This window comes from Acomys minous (genome assembly GCF_964271855.1).
Source record: "Acomys minous genome assembly, chromosome: 17".
Classification (NCBI taxonomy): Eukaryota; Metazoa; Chordata; class Mammalia; order Rodentia; family Muridae; genus Acomys; species Acomys minous.
The window spans coordinates 37,279,096-37,299,339 of record NC_140500.1 but is presented as its reverse complement, the minus strand read 5'-3'; the positions used below and the strand labels follow the sequence as shown (position 1 = coordinate 37,299,339).

General features: G+C 39.5%; 1 long non-coding RNA gene across 1 annotated transcript in view; it reads right to left on the bottom strand.

The window, feature by feature from the left end:
* Positions 1-9,261: 9,261 nt before the first annotated feature.
* LOC311588786 overlaps positions 9,262-20,244 on the bottom strand; it is a 61,308-nt gene continuing 50,325 nt past the window's right edge. Inside the window, exon 3 of the long non-coding RNA XR_014776338.1 lies at positions 9,262-9,542. This is a non-coding gene — a long non-coding RNA (uncharacterized lncRNA). The remainder of the gene's footprint in view (positions 9,543-20,244) is intronic.

Genomic DNA, 20,244 nt, shown 5'->3' with positions numbered 1-20,244 from the left:
TGTCTGAATCTGCATTTATATTTGAAGCAATATGCAATTTTAATCAGATCCTTGAAACCAGTCCTTTCTAAAATTTGAAAAACAGAAAATAGGTGTAACCAAACCAATGCAGCTACTAAGTGGCAGAGATTGAATGGTAGCCCAGGATGTCTGGGTTTCTGAACCCAAATTCCAGGCTTTTCTAAAAAGGGAGATGTCAGAGTGACATTCTGAGTGCTTATGATTCACAGGGACAGCAAAGGTGACATTATGAGCAGTGTGGGTAAATGCTCCTCACCACCCTCACAGTTTGACTGTGGTGGCATGGTCTCACCCAGCAGCTTAGTTGCAGAGTCTTTGCTATATACCACTCTGTTTGGGGGCCTAAGGAAAAAGTCCTCATCAGATTTGATTGCTGGAGAAGCTGAGACAACACCATTGGCCCAAAGTTACGCACCCTGGGTTCCTGGCACTGGACTTTCTGATCTAGATTTTTCTATTCAGAGCAAAAGATAGAACAGAAATGGAGTAATTTGCCATGGAGTTACAGGAACTTGATTTGATGGATTATTGGTTGTTTTTAAATTTTTTAACATTTCATTTCTTGATTATTTAATTAATTTATTCAGATTACAGCTAAATTATTATCCCGTCACTTGTATCCTCCCACTTCTCCCTCCCTCCCACTTTCATCCTATTCCCATCCCCTAGGTCTAAGACCGAGGGGGACCTCTTCCCTCACTATATGGTCATAGGCTATCAAATCAAGTCACATCTTGGTAAGCCTGCTTATACTTTCTTTGAGTGCCATCAGGCCTCCCCACCAAGGGGAAGTGGTCAAATATGGGGCACCAGAGTTCATGTCAGAGTCAGTCCCCACTCTCCACATAGCTGTGGAGAACGTCCTGTCCATTGGCTAGATCAGAGTAGGGGTTTAATGCTTACTACTTTTATTGTCCTTGGTTAGTGCAATAGTTTGAGCAGACCCCCCCTGGGCCCCAATCCACCCATCACGATGATCTTCTTCCTAGAAACCTACAAGAAGATCATTGGTTGTTTTTTTAATTTGGTGGGAGGATTGAGAAAGTAAAAGAGGCTCCTGGCATCTTACTGTAGAATCCTGAGAGTGAGGAGAGTGAGGGCATCTCTGCCAGCTCCAGCAGGTGGCCCATTAGCCCCAGAGTTCTACTGCCTGCTCTCCCCAGGTGCCTGGGGCTGCTCCCCATCATATCACCTCTCAGCAGCTTAAGTAATGAGCTGCCATTCATTTTCTCTGGCTTCCCGTGGGAAAGTGTGCCCCAGTGACCTGGGATGGACAAAAGGTCACTCAGAGAAAGGAGCAATTAGCTGCCAGTGATGAGCTGGTGCCTTTAGTGGCCTGGAAAGTGGAGGCGAAAGTGCCTCACCCCTAACCTTACACTACAGCAATGAGGCAGTGTACAGGAAAGAATGGGGTTGTGGCCACTGGGGAGAAGAGAGTCACAGCTGCTGTTATCCGAGATGCCAAGGCCCACTGGTTATGCTTCACAAAGCAACTCGTGTGTTCCCAGGGCCTGCTGGCATGCGAAGAAAGAGAGGCTGCTACAAGTAGCTTAAAGGCATGAGTGTGTCTTGAGCCTGAGGCAGCTCTCGGTCTCGCTGCCTTCCTGTTCATGCCAGGCTTCCGCGTGATAGATGACAACCATTAGTTAGACACCTGGCCATGTTTATGGCTCACAACTTCAGTCCCTGTTAAGATTTTTCTAATAAATCAAACACTTCTGAAACCATCTGCCAATAGAGAAGGAAGAGAGCTAAGAGAGAGACAGGTAATTCCACAAAAGAACTCCAACTCTGAAATCATCCAGGCTTAGGTTTAATTCCCCTGTAACTAATGGCTTAAATAGCCCCTGGATCACCTTTCACCTTTCAAAGCCTTAATTTCCTTTTATGCAAATAAGAATGATAGTATTTCTTAGTTTTATTAGAATTGCTTTGAGACTATACAATGCAGATTAGCTCTTGTGTGGTACTGTAATTACCCATTCTGACTGAATTCTCACACCAATGAAGAGCTGCAAAGATCCCTATATTTGCTCCTTGGCTTAGGATGTGTGTCCCTAGATGTAGTGCCTGAGACAAGGCTTGTCAGCCAGTAGCTCATTTGCATGTTAGCCCAGAAGCACAGATAAGATGTGGGGAAGTCAGCCAGCAAAGGTCTGGCAATTTATGAATGCATCATCTAGCCAGCTATGCTAAGATTATGTTAAGATTATTACTGTAAATCAGGACAGCTCAGACCCCATCCTAAGGACTGAGGTTTAGTTAAATTACAACCCCCTGGGATAGCATGCCTAGTTGTCCCACTGCAGATATGATGGAGCTGAGACACTTATCTGCTCCAGTTTATCCATCACTTGATGAGCTGATGGCTGAGGGAGAACAGAAGCTGAGATGCCTACCCTCTAATTCTTATGCACTATTAGGGAGAAGCTGCTGCTCAGGACACCAGCTCTTAGCATCTCTGTCTGGTTGAAGTCCTCAGGCAGAGAGGCATAGGAATTTGCACAGAACATCTGCAGCATATACTGAAAGAATGCAAGGGCGCTGTAGGGTTCTGTCATCTGGGTATACCCTGGCCACTGTACTCTTGAACTCTCAACCCTATCACGAAGATTGGACCCATGAAGATGCCAACATGGAAAGGGTAGAGCTCATGAGACCCTGGCCTTCCCTGACTACTTTCAGGCAGGCAATGGTAGCTGAGGGAAGAGATGTAGTAATGTAGGCATTGTGCAGTCATTGGTAAGTTGTCTGTGTTCCTGTAAACAGCCCCTTCATTCATGCTCCTGTATGTAACCCTAATTAAACTCTTGGTTCACTATGACAATGACAACAAGAACATGTATGTATATGTATATATACTATGTCATCTAGAGATACCTGTAAGAAAGTGCAAGGTCTATTGTTTGGGATCTAAGTTTCTCAAATCCAGATAGGACCCTAGCTTAATAAGACCATCTAACTATTGCCAAATGCCAAGATAAAATGAAATAAACTATGTATATAATCCTCGAGCCTCACAACCAACCTATACTCTCATGAAAGGATTCCTGAAGACTGATACATGCTCCCTTTAGCAGAAAAGCTACCACCAGACATCCAGAGACCACTTTCACTTGATGAGTCACCAGAAGATTAGACTCAAAGGTGTTGCTCCTATATGAAATGCTTCCTCAGCAGTTGCTCCAAAGTACTGTTTATATACGTTATTTAACGCCAGGGTACATTTATGTATATTTACTAGTACTCATTCCCTGAGAAGGTGCTATGTAATTTCTTCATTATGCTTTCTGCGTACACTCCCATTCCACTAAAATGAAGGCTAAGGAGAGCAGGGAATTCATTATGCTTTAAAAATAATTTCACTGTTTGGGATTATATTATAAAAACATAATCCCACCCCTTCCCTTGCCTCTTTCCAAACAGTTTGTCAATTTTGTTTACAGTAGTGTTTCAAATACCTAGAGAGTTTCTGACATTTGATGTCTGATAAATTCTTATTTAATAAATGAAAGAAGTGAGTGAATAAAATACTGAAAAATACATATCAAAGTGTTAACTTTAATACAACAAAGCAACTAAGCAGAACCAAGAAGAGGGCTATTAAATTGCCAAGGGAGTTCAGTAAGAGGTAGAATTACTTTTATCTAAGAAGGGACCACAAAGGATTTAAAGAGGGAACTGGAGAGAATGCTCAGTGGTTAGGAACAGCGCCACCCTTAAGAGAGAACTTGAATTCCCTTCTCAACACCCACATCCAGCAGCTCACAACCACTTGTAGCAGATCCAATATTGTCTTCTGGACTCTGAGGGCACCTGGTTTGATAAGCAATAAACCCCCTAAGCCCACACATACATATAATTTTTAAAGTACTTAAAGTAAATCTTAAAGGGGAGTTAGGAGGTAGCATTTTAAACTGTCTCTTTAATGACAAATACCCACCGAGCTTCTGGAAGGCCTACATTATAGTCAACTTTCCTCGACACCCAGCATTCTAAGCAGGCTGCAAGAGTGTAACTATTTTTGTTGTTTCGTGATGAGTCTGTCCCAGTGGTAAACTCAGGAAATGCATTTCAGCAGAGAGAGGTACGTTAGGGATGACACACAGCCAGAAAGTGTTTTGGGTACCTTCCTCTACAGCTGTGCCCAGAGCTCCCGACACTTGGATGTGAAGCAGCCAGTGTTTGTCAGATAAAGGCTGGGATACTAGGTACTCCGAGATAAGCTGTCTCCTAAAAGCTCCTGGAAAAACCAGCAACCTACCTTCAGATGTGTGAAGAGAGACAGCCTAGACATGCCAGCCTCAGCATAGCCAACCCAGATCAGAAGGCTGGAGCCAACTTGCAGAACAGTGAGAAATAACAAATAGTGTCTGTTTCACTTGACTGCATTTTAAAATAGCTTAAAAGCAGTGAAAGCAAGGTAAAAGAGTTGGAGGGTAAGTGACGGCTTTGAAGACAAGGAGGAGACATAAGTGAGGCCTTATTAATAATCCAGAAATTGCATGTAGGATTTAGGGAGAAGTTGCTCTAGGTGTCCTTTCACTGTTATATGGAAACTGAGCCATGTTCCCCTTTGTCTGAGTCTACACTAACAATGAGATGGGCTACCCTAAAGAACTCTTGATAAAACTAATGATCTGTCATCTAGAGATACCTGTAAAGAAAATGCAAGGTCTATTGTCTGGGATCTAAGTTTCTCAAATCCAGATAGGACCCCAGCTTAATAAGACCATCTAACTACTGCCAAATGCCAAGATAAAATGAAATAAACAGAGCAATCTTTAAACTCAGAGCAGCTGAGCTTTGAGGAAATTAGTTCAGAGTTGGAGGCCAAGTCAGGACAAAGGAATGGATTTTACCACTTCAACCCATGCCTGAGTTGTTCCTGGCTGGTTGTATAATAATCTAGCCCTGATTTCCCTTCCCTTAGACATAGTCAGAGTCACTGGAATGTAATCAAGATTTGTGGAGTTATTTTTACTCTAAAACTATGAAAAAAGATTATATGAGAAAACAGGTAGAAAACGTTGCCTCACAGTGACCAGCTCTTCCCAAATATGCTAAGAATTAGAACCATCATTAAATCCTGCAAACAGCTCCAAGAAGGAATGTTTCCTAACAGTGTCATTTTTTTTAAAAAAATGGATGTTTTTAAAAATCCGTCACAGTCATCCTTCTAAAAACCATATACCATAGCTTTGGGATCTGTGTATCTGATATTTCATAAATAACTCAACAAAGGGCATGGCAGTGATATGACTTACCAGAATTCCAAAATGGGTCAGTGGCAAACACAAATTAGAAGCCAGACTCCTAATGTCCTGCCTGTGGCTTTATCTACAAGACCATCTCACTCAACTGTTCATAATTTGGCCAAAAATGCTAGGACAATCTCTGTAATAAGAAAAGAAGCCTATTTGCTTTTTACTAAATATTTCTGTATGCAAGCACATGAGAATTTGGCTGAGATATAATATGGGATAAGGTGGGGCAATGGGATCTAGTTCTATTCTGTCTGCTATATCTTGAAGCGGCTATAATCCACTGGAGTAATGATAAAGGACCCAGATATAATTCCTCCTCCCTATGCATCCTTCTCCCTGTAAGCACCATTTTCCTAACGTCAAAGGGAGCTAGTAAGCAGAATTACTGATGTTGGGATTAAGAACATGACTCTTTGTGTCTCTATGGATCCAATTATCTACAGGTCTGGAAAATTAAGGAGTTAAGTTACATTTCTGTGGCTACATATGCAGATGGTTGGCACTGACACAGAACTGAGAGTCAACACTGATCCTCTCCAGATGAGTTCTCATAAAGCACAGACTTCAACTGTCAGACTTGTCTCTCATTACTAGCTCAGGGAGCATGGATTAAGGGTTGGGCAGTGTGGTGGTTGATCTTGATTGTCAACTTAAGTATTAGAATCAGCAGGGAAACAAGTCTCTAAACATGCATGTAAAATGTTATCTAGACTAGGATAATTGAGGTGGGGAAGACACATCCTAAATATAGATAGCACCATTCATGGGGTGTGATCCCATACTGAATCAAAAGGACAAAGAAAGCCTAAGTGTTCATCAGCTTCTGCATCCTGACTATGATACGCTTTAACCAGCCCACCCTGTACCTGACTACCACACTTTTCCTGACATAAAGATCATGTACCCTGGAACTGTAAGCCAAAGAAACCTTTCTTTCCTTGAGTTGTTTTTATTGGGTACCTTGTTGTAGCAATAAGACAAGTAATTAAGACAAGCAAGTATTAGGAGATCACTTCACAAATGTGTCTCACAGATGGCTTATGTAGGCTCTTAAAGGCTCTCTTTTAGTAGAGGCTGCAGTCTGGACTTGCCAAGTTACTTATGTGTAAGTAACTTATTTTTCTATTGGGTGTTGAGAAAGGACAATGGGTTTTTTATTAAATATTTTACATATACATTTATATATATATACATATACACACACAATAAACTACCTACAGCAAGAAGAACCATAAAACAATCAGGAAGTGTGTTTGTGTGTGTATGTGTGTGTGTGTGTGTTACATTCATAGTGTTTTAGCTATTTGTATTTGGCAGCCTTGAAGAAAATATCTTTCCTAGCTTGGTGGGTCTAAAATTCTGAACGTAAATCAGTATCTATCATTATCTTGTCATTATCAACTTAAAACATCTATCTAGATCTAAAAACATCTTAACACCTAAACAACTAAGTTTAATTGTAAAAACTAAACTATCTGGTCTTCAACCCCATCAGAGACTTGAGAAGAAATAACATTAATTACATGAGTATACAGCGGGTGCAGGTTAGCAGCTTTCCAAATGAGAAGGTGACAGAGACAGTTTGCTGCTGGATAGTCACCCAAAATTACATAACAGTCAGATATTTGTGTCATCACTACAACAAAACATTCAACAACTGCAATTTAAGGAAGGAAAGGCAATTAGCTATTAAAAACAACCATAAACATCATTGGTCATATTACAAATAATAAACTATGGTTATTGAGCTCTTAAGAAATACACATGTCTGTCCAAACATTCACTCTACCACTTGCTGTTGCTTTTGACCTTGTCTTAGTCTTCTAAGCTTCTGGAGCAAAGTACCAAACACTAGATAGTATAAACAACAGAAGTTTGTTGCCTCACAGCTCTGAAGGATAGAAGACTGAAATCAAGGTGCCACTGGACCATACTTCCTTCTCCTTTATGCAATGTTTCTTGGCATTCCTTAGCATTCCATGACCAATAGGTACATAACTCTTATCACAAGGCTGTCTGTAGTATGTATTAGACATTTGTGTCATCATTTCAACCAAACATCCTGCAAATGCAATTTAAGGAAGGAAAGGCACTTATAAAAAAACATTTTTAAACATAGCCACATTCTGAAATACCTTGCAACAGTTAGCTGACCTCTCTCTTCACTGCTTTTTCCCTCCAGAAGGATGATTCAAGTACAGATGCCATAGGGCTGCTGGGAAGATTAAATCCCATAAGGCATTGTGTCTTAATCAATGTTCTATTGCTATGAGGAGACACCATGACCACAGCAACTCTTTTAAAGGAAAGCCTTTTTTACAGTTTAGTCCATTGTTATCATGGGAAGGAGCACGGGTGGCATATAGGTTGATGTGGTATTGAAGTAGTGGAGAGTGCTCCCTCAGATCTGCAGCAGGAGGAAGAGAGAAATACTGGGTATGGTTGGAGCTTTTGAAACCACAAAGCCCATCCTTAGTGACAGGCTTCCTCTAACAAGGCCACACCTGCTCTAACAAGGTCACACTCCCCCAATCTTGTTCAAGTAGTACCACTCTAATAATCAAGAATTCAAATACTTGAGCCATGGGAGACATTCTCATTCAAAAGCCCACAGCATGCAAAGAGTTCGGGACAGTGTCTAGCACATAGCTTCAAGACATTAAATGTTAGCTTTTGCTGTCATCAAAGTGGAGGCATAGATCCGTAAAGCTCCATGTGTTTTGGTTTTGCTTCCTAAAGGAGGCACTGTAGCAAGAGAATGTTTTTTCCTCAACTCTAAATGGTGTAATGATTCTCCTTGACCTTATAAGTTGAAGTTTTTATTGTATCCCTCACCAAAGAACTGTGTCTTTGAATAAAGCTTACTTTTATTTTAATATTGCCACCTATTTGCAGCATTATAAAATCGCTTTGAATAAATACCTTATTCCCAGAAAGTAGATAAACATTAAAGGTTAAACACTAGAGCAACTTAAAGAAGTTTAAGACAGGCTCCTTTTAGATTATTCTCAAGCTAAAAATATAAAAATGCTAACATATGATGTTAAGGATTTTCACCAACCATGATGATACAGATAAATGATATTTCTGATAATGGGAGACAGCTTCAAACTCTAATAACAATAATATGACTTTCATATTCAATCCTTATCTCTCCCCTTCATGGGCTCTGTGACCACAAGGAAGCTATTTAGTATTTTTCACTCTATTCTCTTATCTGTAAAGTGAGAATAAAACGCCTTCTGCAGCACGTACACACGCATGTGAGTGTTCTCAGTCCCCAACCACACTTCGCACTGTGTCACCTCTAGACTCTGTCAATAAGTTACCCTTTAGCAGACATAGCCTGTCAACTTTGGACCACCAAAGCCATGACTCTTGTTGATATAATAGTCCACCATTTGGTATTTCATTATAATAATGCAAAACAGAACATCATACCACGAAACTATATACTTTTAAATGGTTAAGATAGCAAAATTTACATAATGTGTTTTCCTACCATTTAAAGAATAAATTTAAAATGAATAACTTCAAACTGGAAAACAAGATGAAACAGCCAAATTCAAAGTCCCCAATACAGATCCTGGCATTGGTCAGGTCACTTTTAGACACATTGTATCATGTATATTTTCCTTCCTCCCAACCACCAATGGCAGTTTTAAAAAAAAAAAAGAATTGCTGTATGAACATAGCAAAGGCCATTCAGATAGTCCCCTAAGCCTCCATTTTTGCAACGAAGTTAATTCAGCTGGTAAACATGTTGGATCAGGAGATAAGACAACTAGTCCATATGCTGCCATTAACTGATTCTGTTTAGTCCTTGGAAAACTTTTCAAATAAGAGAGTTAAATTAGATGGTAGTATGAAGGCTGAGTCCTCAGAGGCTTTCACCACATACATCAGGCCAAGACCCAGCACTTAACACTGAAGGATCATGGGTTAGCATACCAGAAAATAAGGAAGGCAACTAGATATATTTTATTATGGATAAATTTGTCTAGAGGAGAAAGAGTATACATCAAGACTGGCTTCAGTAACAAATAATAGCAAATTTTCCTACTGTTCTATCAACCGTTATGTTTTATTTCACAAAGTAAGAAGGTTCTAGATATATGTTGCTCAAGTCTGTTAATATGGGTAGCACGGCTATAACGAAGACGTAAACATGGATATGGTACGGTGGAGGTAGCTAGAGCTCAGTGGTACAGTGTAGGCCTGGTATGGATGAGGTCCTGGAATTGATGACCATCACTGCAAACATAAAAAACAAACAAAAAGAAAAAATGGTTAACATGGTACATTTTTATTTTTAACCTTTTCACTATAAGTAACAACAATAATAATACAAGCAACTATTTTCTTTCTTCAACCTTTCTTGAACTGTACACCTGACAAACAATGCCAATGTTCTTCCATCATGTTTAGAACAGAAAAATATATTAGTTTAAGATAATTTCATAGAGTAATAACTATAAAAATGTGAAGTTGGAAGCAGGGGTTATCAGATGGCTGTCCTAGCATCCCTGTCTGGTTTCTCCTCTGAAGACACCTAAAGAATTCCTTCTGTTCAAATAGGATGGCATAAAAATCAACACTGGGGCACTGCAAAGAAACTATGTGTTTTCACCATGCATTCATTTGGGAAATAATCAATACTAGTAGAGCTTTACTAACCTAAGCTTTCCAACTAACTATTTGATGAAAATGGCATATATTTGGGCCTCAAAGGTAGTATTTCTATCTGGATAACCATTTAATGTAAATGATACATACATGGACCTCAGAGGTGGTATTTCTATTGATTTTAATGATGAGACTTCATAAATATAATGGGAGTGAAAAGACACATTCATCGACCCCAGAATAATCTCAGTAACATCAACATACATGATTGAATTTCTGGACTCTAGGTACAACAAAGCAGGGAATTATGTCATCCATCCATCCATTCATCCATCCATCCATCCATCCATCCGTCCATCCATAAACATTTCTTTATGGGCAAGGATATACTTTTAAGTTGCTAAGTACTGGGGATAAAATCAAGAAGTAGATCCTCCTCAATCCTTAGGGAGCGCCCTGCCTTGTGTGGGACGTTCCACATAGTGCTGTAAGAAAATATAAGCAATGCAAAGACAGGTAAACACATAGGTCACAGCTGTTCCAAGCCAGCTGTTGGGAAGCCATTGGAAAGCTTCTGGAAGAAGGCAAGAACAGCTATTGGGGCAGTACAGTAAAGGGGTAAGTCCTATCAGGCACACCCAAGAGAAAAGGCCTAGGAAAGACTGGCTTGATGTCCTGGGAGTCCAGACAGGGAGGAGGAAAAAGAGTGAAGTTAAGTCTTGGAGTGTCCTATGTGTGAGGAGGCCCCACCCACATTTGTCTTTCTTAGCTTTGCCTCTCTCTACTTCTGTTCCCTCATGGTGACTGTTCAAATGGCACCTCCACTGAGACTCAAATGTAGAAAGGGTAATTGATTCCTACTACAGCACTAGCTAACATCAAGAAAAAGGAAGGAACAAAAAGGTGTATTTTACCTCCTCTACAGAGACCACAACACACTTCTACTCACAAAATAATACTACAAGATAGGGGACTCATCATCACCCCCTAACAGGAATCAGATTATCACTGCTGCACAGAAAGGGCCTGGGGGGGCACTCCTGCCCTACCACCTCCTTGCCCCTGAGACACATTCCAATGCTGAGTGTACCAGACTGACTTCCACAGTGCTGGGTAGGCCTGGCTCCCATCTCCTGGGTGAAGGTTCTTCAAGCTCAAGATTTCCCCTTCTTTTTAGGACACTCTACATTCAGGCATTTTTTTAAAAAGAAAAATGAAAACATTCCTTTCTGATTCCATCTCCTTACAGAATATTAGAAAACTCGGGCATTAATTCTCTTAAATATCTGAGCAATCCGCCTAGTAGGAAGCCCTTCTCAGTGAGTCAGAATGCTTACCGTAAGGAAGGCTGTAGATAACACCTTTCTTGTGCTATATGAACCGTCACTAGATAAACATCAAACAAACACCGATGGTGAAAATGCTGGCCTGGGGCAGGCTTGAATTAAAATATGATAGGAAAAATCTCAGAATCCCCGCTGCTCCTGCTCAGAGCACAGCCCCTTCCTCTAGTATATTCCTTTTAGCAGAAGCCACTGCTCAGGAGCCCCACAGCACCCTTGTGTAAATTCAGGCTGGACGTGACTGGGAGAAGATGGATTTCAGAAACATGGAAAACCAAAATCCACCTTTTAAAGTTTGCAAATCAGTTTTTCTAGAATGTGATTGCATTGAGAGCTGGAAAGCATCACACATCAGTCCTCTTTGCCCAAAGGGCTAACCCTTCTTTTGTAGAACCTGAGTCTCTATTTGTGTTTATTAAGAAAGAAGAAAAATATACTGAAGCCTTATATTCTCACAGTCTGCCCCCCATTCTCTGTCCTGAAGCGAATGCACCGTAGGACTCACCACATGGCTTTGCATCCATAGATCTCAAACATTTTAATGGCTAATTTTAGTTTATGACTGACACACGGCAGAGAGCCTTAACTGACTTTTGCACCCATACTCAAGATGGAGTTTCCATAGTTTCAGTAAATCTACAACAGATTTGTTTAAAATGTGTCAAAAATGAAGAGTTTGTGGTCAGTGTTTAAAAACAGAAACCCTAGCCAGACATAGTGCATGCCTATAATTTCACACTCAAAATGCTGAGGCAGGTGGATTTCCATGAGGTTGTCATTTGAGGGCCATTTGGAGCTACAAGCAACTTCCAGGCCAATCTGTTTTACAGAGTGAGAATCTACCTGAACAGAAGATAGAGAAGTAAAGAGGAAGGGAGGGAGAGGAGAGGAGAGAAATTCTAAGTTTGAAATTGAAAATCATAAGATAGGCAATTCTTATGAATGGATGTGACAATTTACCTTATCATACTGTTGTGGTGCTGGGAATCAAACCCAGCGAGCACTTTACCACTGAACTTTATCTCCTGCTGCCCAAACTAGACTTTTAAGACAGTTTTAGATCCATCACTAAATGAACCAGGAAGTGCAGTGTTTCTGTGTGCCCTGCATCCTCTCACATGTCATCACCCCACTACCAACATTCTGTGTCAGCAGTCTGTTACAATTAGTGAATACACATGGACACATGGCTCTCAGTCTTATAGTTTACAGTCAGGTTCACTTTTGATGTCTTATAGTCTACACGGTAGAAAAAAAATGCAATGATGACATGCATCTACAATTTACAGAAGTGTGTATTTACATATTTATAATTTATAATTGCTATGAAAAATAGTTATACTGGGACCAGTAAAATGGCTCAACTGGTGAAGGTTACTGCTGTCAGTCTGAGTTTGACCCTGAGAACCCATTTGATGCAAGGGAAAAAAAACCTACACGTTGTCATGTGACTAGCATCATACTTATGTGACTCTTTCCACGTACAGTCAGCCAGTAATATAATTACTAAATTTTATTGTAGTGTTTTATGTGCTTATGTATTTGCCTGTATGCATTTTTTTGCACCACATGTGTTCCTGGTGCCTGCCCAGTCCAGAAGTGGCATTGGATCCCTTGAAACTGGAGTTAGAGATATTTGTGAGCCACCATGTGGGTGCTGGGAATTAAATCTTGTCCTCTGGTAGAGCAGCCATTGACTACTGAGCCATCTCTCCAGCCCCAAATAATGCTATTTTTCAGCATCTTCACTCTTCTTTAGCCTATAATTCCTATAAACCCTATTGCTCCCTTTTTATTTAAAAGTTACATTTGTTTACTTATTATTTTATGTGCATGTGGGAGGATGGGTATGTAGGCACATGCCTACACACTGCAGGGCATCTCTAATTATTATTAAACAGTTCTTCCTAATTTGGGGCCTTTCTTAAACCTCTCAGAATAAATCTAGTTCTTCTCTATGTGTGTTGTAATATGTAATTTTACTCTAAATCTTAGTATTTCTTCTATTGTTTCAAATAGTAACCCATGTATTATATTTCCAAACATTTTTAAAGCCTATTCTCTTAAAATATTTGTACAAAGCAAAACAAAAAATGTTTGCAGTACCAGAGACTAATGTTGTAGCTCAGGTGGTAGAATGTTTTTCAAGCATGTACAAATCCCTTTGTTTAGTCCCAGAACTACATAAGATAGTCATGGTAATACATTCCTATAACCCCAGCATTTCAGAGGTGGAGGAAGGAAGATATAAGCTCAAGCTTATACCTGGCTATGTAGTAAGCTTGTGGCCAGACTGAGCTAAATGAGACCCTATTTGAAAAAGAGAAGAAGAAGAAGAAGAAGAAGAAGAAGAAGAAGAAGAAGGAGGAGGAGGAGGAGGAGGAGGAGGAGGAGGAGGAGGGGGAGGAGGGGGAGGAAGAGGAGGAAGAGGAGGAGGAGGAGGAGGAGGAAGAGGAGGAGGAGGAAGAGGAGGAGGAGGAAGAGGAGGAGGAGGAAGAGGAGGAGGAGGAAGAGGAGGAGGAGGAAGAGGAGGAGGAGGAAGAGGAGGAGGAGGAAGAGGAGGAGGAGGAAGAGGAGGAGGAGGAAGAGGAGGAGGAAGAGGAGGAGGAGGAAGAGGAGGAAGAGGAGGAAGAGGAGGAGGAAGCGGAGGAAGAGGAGGAAGAGGAGGAAGAGGAGGAAGAGGAGGAGGAGGAAGAGGAAGAGGAGGAGGAGGAGGAAGAGAAGAAGAAGGTAATGACAATAAAGGCCTAGAGACTTTCAGTGTACCATCATGATTTTCATATATCAGTCATACCACTGGCCAAACTTACTCCCTTCTGTAATGAGCACTGCTGGTGCCTTCAGGGTGAGCTTTGCCCTCTCTTGTAGCTTGACTGTGCCTCTCAAAACTAATCTGCACTTTTCTACGTTAATGGTATTAGAGGGAGCTTGGGAGATGCAGATGATTAAGTAAGGGTGGGGCCCCATGATGACACGAGTGCCTTCTTAAGGGGGGAAGAGAGCCTAGAGTAAATACGCTTGCTTTATCTCACCTTGTGATGTCCTCTGCCAGGTCTAGTGCCATGGGAAGTTCCACATGTGACACCAGGAAAATGCTAGCACCTGTTCTTGAACATCACAGCCTCCAAAATAGAAAGCTCAATAAATATATATGCTTTATAAATCACCTGGGGATGGTAAATATAACTCCACACAAAGCATTGCCGCAATCCTCTTAGACTCACTTCTTTCAAATTCATATTTTTACCTCAGGATTGGGAGCAATCTTCCAGGAGTGCAGAGCAGAGGAAAAATGCTCTCTCTCTCTCTCTCATGTGGAGTGTGTGCATTCCAATTATTGCAGTCAGAGGCTGCATCAGCTTTCCTGCCACACCACTCTGAGACCATATTAAACTGACAGTTAATTAAAACTCATTCCTTCCCCATCTGCTTCCTTTCTTCATCATATTCTCCCTCTTAAATTTCATCTTGTTATACATGGCCCATGGTATTAATCTGCCGGGATAATTTTGGAAACTATCTACTATCCAAAAATGTAAGCTGTTTCACTCCATTTGATGGGATTTGTGATTTTGACAAATTGTATTTAACTCAGTCATTCTACCAATATTCATTAAGTGTTGATTGTAGTGTCCTATTCTGAGTTAGGATCTGGAGATGCATAGCAAACATTGATCTATATTCTCAGTAAAGAGTCATCAGGAACTGGCAAGCTGTAACCGATCAGGGTAATGAATGGTGATTACAAACTGAAAAAGCAGCCTTTAACATACAATTGTATTAGTGATTATAAGCAACCCATCTAAGTGATGGGATTTAGAATCACCATGCAAACAAATATGTGGGAATGTATTTGAGGGAATGTATGTAGATTAAGTTACATTATATGAGGGGACGTACATAAAATACAGCTGATAACATGGGCTTGGGTACCAGACTGAATCAAAGAAGAGAGCAAGTTGAGCTTGAACATTTCTTGCTCTCTGCTTCCTGACAGTGGTATAATGTGAGCAGCTTCCTCAAGATCTTGTTGCTTCTTTCAACTTACTGATCACTATGGCCTGTACCCTTCCGTTGTGAAACAGAATAAATAAAGAAAACTAAAAGACAATTTCCCTGATGAACATAGACATCAAAATTCTCAGCAAAATATTTGATTACTGAATTTAGGACATACATCTTTACTAAGTGGGCTTCATCTAAAAGACACAGGTTTAGTTTAACATATACAAACCAATACATATAATATATAATAGGACAGAAATCATATAATCATCTTAATAAATAGAGAAAAAAATCTGAAAAGGTTCAATAACTTCATTATAAATGTCCTGGAAATATTTGAAATAAATGTAAAAGATCACAAAGTAATAAGGGTGGTATACAATAAGCTTACAGCCAATATTATACTAAATGGAAACAAATTGAGATTACTTCCTCTAAAATCAGGAATGAGACACCCCTCTATTTCAATATACTGCTCAGAGTCTTGGGTACAGTAATAAGACTAGAAAGAGACGGAGGCATACAAATAAGAAACAAAAAAGTTACACTATTCCTATTTTCAGAAAGTATAATTATTCTTAAAAGAACCTATAGAATCCAGAAAATTCTTAGATCTAACAAACTCTTTCAGTAACATTCTAGGATAAAAAGCCAATACCTTATAAGCAATAGCTTTCAACTATACCAACAATGAACTCACAGAGAAAGAAATGAGGGGAAATGCCCCCTTATTATTTGAAGCTACTAAGAAAGTATCTAGGTCAACAAAGTCCATAGGAACAGACCCTATAATGAAAACTTCAAGGGACTGAAAAGGGAAATCAAAGAGGACAGTAGATAATAGGAAGACTTCCCAAATGACAGGAGTGGAAAAGGTAATACTGAAAAAATAGCTACAACCAAAAATTATATATATTTTTTTCATGCAATTCTCATCAAAATTATGATGTTATTATTCACAGCACTAGGAAAAGGCCAAAAATACTGGAACAGAATAGAGGAACCAAAAATAAACCAACAAAATTTTTAAACAAATGTGTCAAAAACATGCAGTAGAGAAACCACACAGCCTATTTTCATAAGTGGTGCTTGAAAAACTGGATACTTGCACAAAGAAGAACAAAATTGTGTCCACTTCTTTCACCTCTATAAAAATAAACTCAAAGTGAATCAAAGATCTTAAATTAAAACTTGAAATGCTTAAGTAGATAAAAACTTAGGGAGTGTAATTCAAGGTATACCGGAACACGGATAGCATAGGAACTAGCCACTAGGTTTCAATAGATGGGACCATGTGACATTTTTTTAAATTAAAAAAAAAAAAAAAAACCTCTGTACAGCAAATAAACTACCAGCATAGCAAACATAAAACCCAAAGAATGTAAGAATATCTTCATCAGCTAGACTTCAGGCAGGAAACTAGCATTTAGAATTTACAAAACACTGAAAATTTAATCATTCTCTATCTATCATCTATGTATCTATCTATACACACACACACACAGAGAGAGAGAGAGAGAGAGAGAGAGAGAGAGAGAGAGAGAGAGAGAGAGAGAGAGAGACCCAAACTACCAATCAAAAAGGAAGCTATTAAAATGAACAGTTCTCAAAGAAAGAAACAAATGACCAATAAGTATTCTTTTGGAAGAGTCTGATATCTTTAGTCACCAGGAAAACACAAACTAAAACTGCTTTGAGATACCAACCTCATCCCACAGTAAAAAAAAAAAATATGATAACATGTCTGACAGATATATTTGTGAGGCAGGAACTATTGAGGACTTGCTTACCCTGTCTTGGCCGAGTTTGGCCATCAACTTTGCCTGCATCCAAGCTTGCCTTTTTTTAGACAGAGTTCTGTCTGTGGTAGAAATGAGGACCTTTTGTTGTAAAAGCATATAAATTTTCCCAAGCATTATACAGCTCTAAAATTCTTGCTATTGGTAATCTATTGTGTATATGTGTAATAATATATGTGTATATGTAAAGAAAATAAATAATAATAAAAAAGAGAAAAAATCTGATAACAAACATTATTGAACATGTGGTAAAAGAAAAGAAAAGGGGATCCTCATTTACTGTTGGTGTGAGTACAAACTAATACAATCATTATAGAAATCAGTATACAGATTTCCCAAAAATTAAAAAAAAAAATTGAAGTATCATAAGGCCAAAGCCACTCAACTCATATGCCCAGTGGTCTTCCTTAACTACCATAGAGATATTTGCACATGAGTGTTTATTGCTGCTGTCTTTATGATAATAAGAAAATGGAATTAGCCTAAATGTCCATCAATATATGAATGGATAGTGAGTATGAGGTAAATATATACAACGGAATTTTGTTCAATTATGCCGAAAGCCCAGCTGCTTTCTTTTTCTTTTTCTTTCTTTCTTTCTTTCTTTCTTTTTTTTTTTACAAAGTCCTTACATGTTTACTTATTTGCATATGTATGTAACAACAATGGTTAAAGAAGAGATCTTGAAGTTGGGAGGAAGCCAGGTCTGGGGGCAGACCTGAGAAGGGTTAGAAGGAAGAGGGAAAGGAGAATGTGACTTAATATATTTTAATTAAACAAAAACTGTATTTTAAACAAAAAAAATCACTTAATAACAGGGCTGAAGATATATCTCCCAGAAAGGAGATTTTTCTACAAATATATGGCTCTGGGTTCAATCCTCAGCCTAATCAAAAGGCAAAATATGATATCAATGAAAAGATTTAAATACATTGCCTATTTGATTTATTTTCCTTTTTGTTCTTCTCTCAAATGTTAGATTGCAAGCACAATTTTCCCTCCTTCTCCTCCCCCTAATACCTTACTTGCCCTCCCTTCTTCCCTAGACTCACCCCCTCTCTGCCTCCCCTCAGAAAAGAGCAGGCTTCTCAGGGACATCAACCAAATACTACATAGCAAGGTAACAAAGGACCAGACAGATAACATAACTTCAAGGCTGCCCAAAGCAACCCAGCAGGGGGAAAGGTGTCCCACAGGTAGGCAGAAGAGCCAGGGACAGGCCCTGTTCCCACCACCAGGATTCCTATAAGAACACTAAGCTACACAGTGAATTCAGTTCCTGAGCAAAGATGCTCAAAGGAACTTCCTATGAAGGCAGACGTTCCTCTGCCTATACTGTCCAGGATTTCAGCCCCAAGCCACATATGACTAGTGATCACTTTCTGGGGTGCTAATGTAAGCAAGGCACTGAATATTAAATTTTATGTAACTTTGACTCATTTAAAATAAGTTTAATAGCCATGTAGAGCTTTGGGTAATATATTGGATGTCATCCTGCTGGGAACTATTAATGGTAAAATAGAAAGAGGTGAGTTTACTCCTTCCTTAGCTAAGTAATACCTCTGCTCCCAGGTAAACTTAATCCCAGTGGAGAGAGAAGACACACTAAAGGCATTTTAAAGGTCACCCTGCAATTTAGGCTTCTTGATGCTGTCTTCTGTTCACTCTCTTCCCTATTCAAAGCTGTGTATACCCAAGAGCACTTATTAATGTCTCTAAATAATAGATTAGCATTATTTTTACTTGCATTTCTCTACTCATTTTCTCCTAAAAACAGACAGAAGGCTTTCTCTTTGATGAAAGAAAAAAGTTAGCAAGCCATACGAAAAAGCAAAATTGCCTTGTGACTCTGTGCACACTCTCTGTTGATATGCAGCCTCAACCAATTGACAGCAACCATTACCCACCACTCCTATTATTTTATGTCACCACTCAGATTCCCTTTAAAACTGCTCTAAGCTGCCCAGGCCCTTTTAAATTACATTATACCAAGTCGATGGATGGGAAACTGACCAAGAATATACAGCCCATTAGAAATTCCCACTGGCTTTTCTATTACAAGGCATTGCTCAAAACATTCTGTTATTTTGCGAGATAAATCTTTCTTATTGATTTCACCATTCCCACAACCATAAAGAACAAAGCTTAAAAGTGGTATAAGGCATGGGCTTGCAATTTGCAGTGGTCAGATGACATGGGCTCATCCCTTCTGTGTCAGCTTGTTTTGCACCTTTGTGTCTCCTTCCCTCCTTTATTCCTTCCCTCAACTGCCCAACAAATTTTTTTCCTGGAAGTGTATTGTGCCTGGCTAATGATAGCATGCACAGGGACAGAAGCATGGATGTAGACAAACTTCTGTACTTAGTGGGCAATAGAATGCTACCAACATGCTGAGCAGTAGGGGGAAGTACTCAAAATATCTGGAAAAGAACAAAGAAATTAAGAGGTAGGTTTGCAACCCAGCATACCAGGCTTGAATAGCACTAGAAATTTGTTTTTGTAAAGATAAAGGAAATATTTGTCGTTGTAAATGAAAAGGAATCTTTCCTAGACACATCTCCATAGATCACAGAAACAGTTCTCTGAAAGCCATTAAAGAGTTGTGAGTAGCTCAGGGACAGAGATCTTAACATCAAAGAGAAAAAGAAATAACGAGTGGATAATTATCAAGAATCAAGACAAACCTCACTGTGCTGTTGAATGAAGACACTGCTCACCAACAAAAAGTCTCCAAGCAAAGGGAGCTAAGCACTCAAAACTCAGTCACTGGGCCTGAAAGGCTCCCTATCATCAACCAGGCTAACGTCCTTAGTTAGCAAGACTTTGCATCACTTATCTGCCTTATGCTCCCCAGTTTTACACCATCCCGCCCCATCACTAAGTTTCACATAGAGTCTGACTGACTAGGTCCTTGAATGTTTGGGGGTTCCTTTCCTTTGCACCTTTGCTTTCTCACATTCTTCGTTTTTTTTTTCCAAAGTCCAATATAACTCTCACCTCCTGAAGAGGAATTCATTCCAGCACCCCAACTTCAGAAGCATGCACTCCTCTTTTAGGAAAACAATACTTTTTTCCTGCAGTAAGTGGTTATCATTTTACAATTGGCAAATGTATTAAGTATATCTGTCTAAGTAATAAGGGAAATATGTTCTATACTCTTTGTTTTACTCCTAACTCATTTTG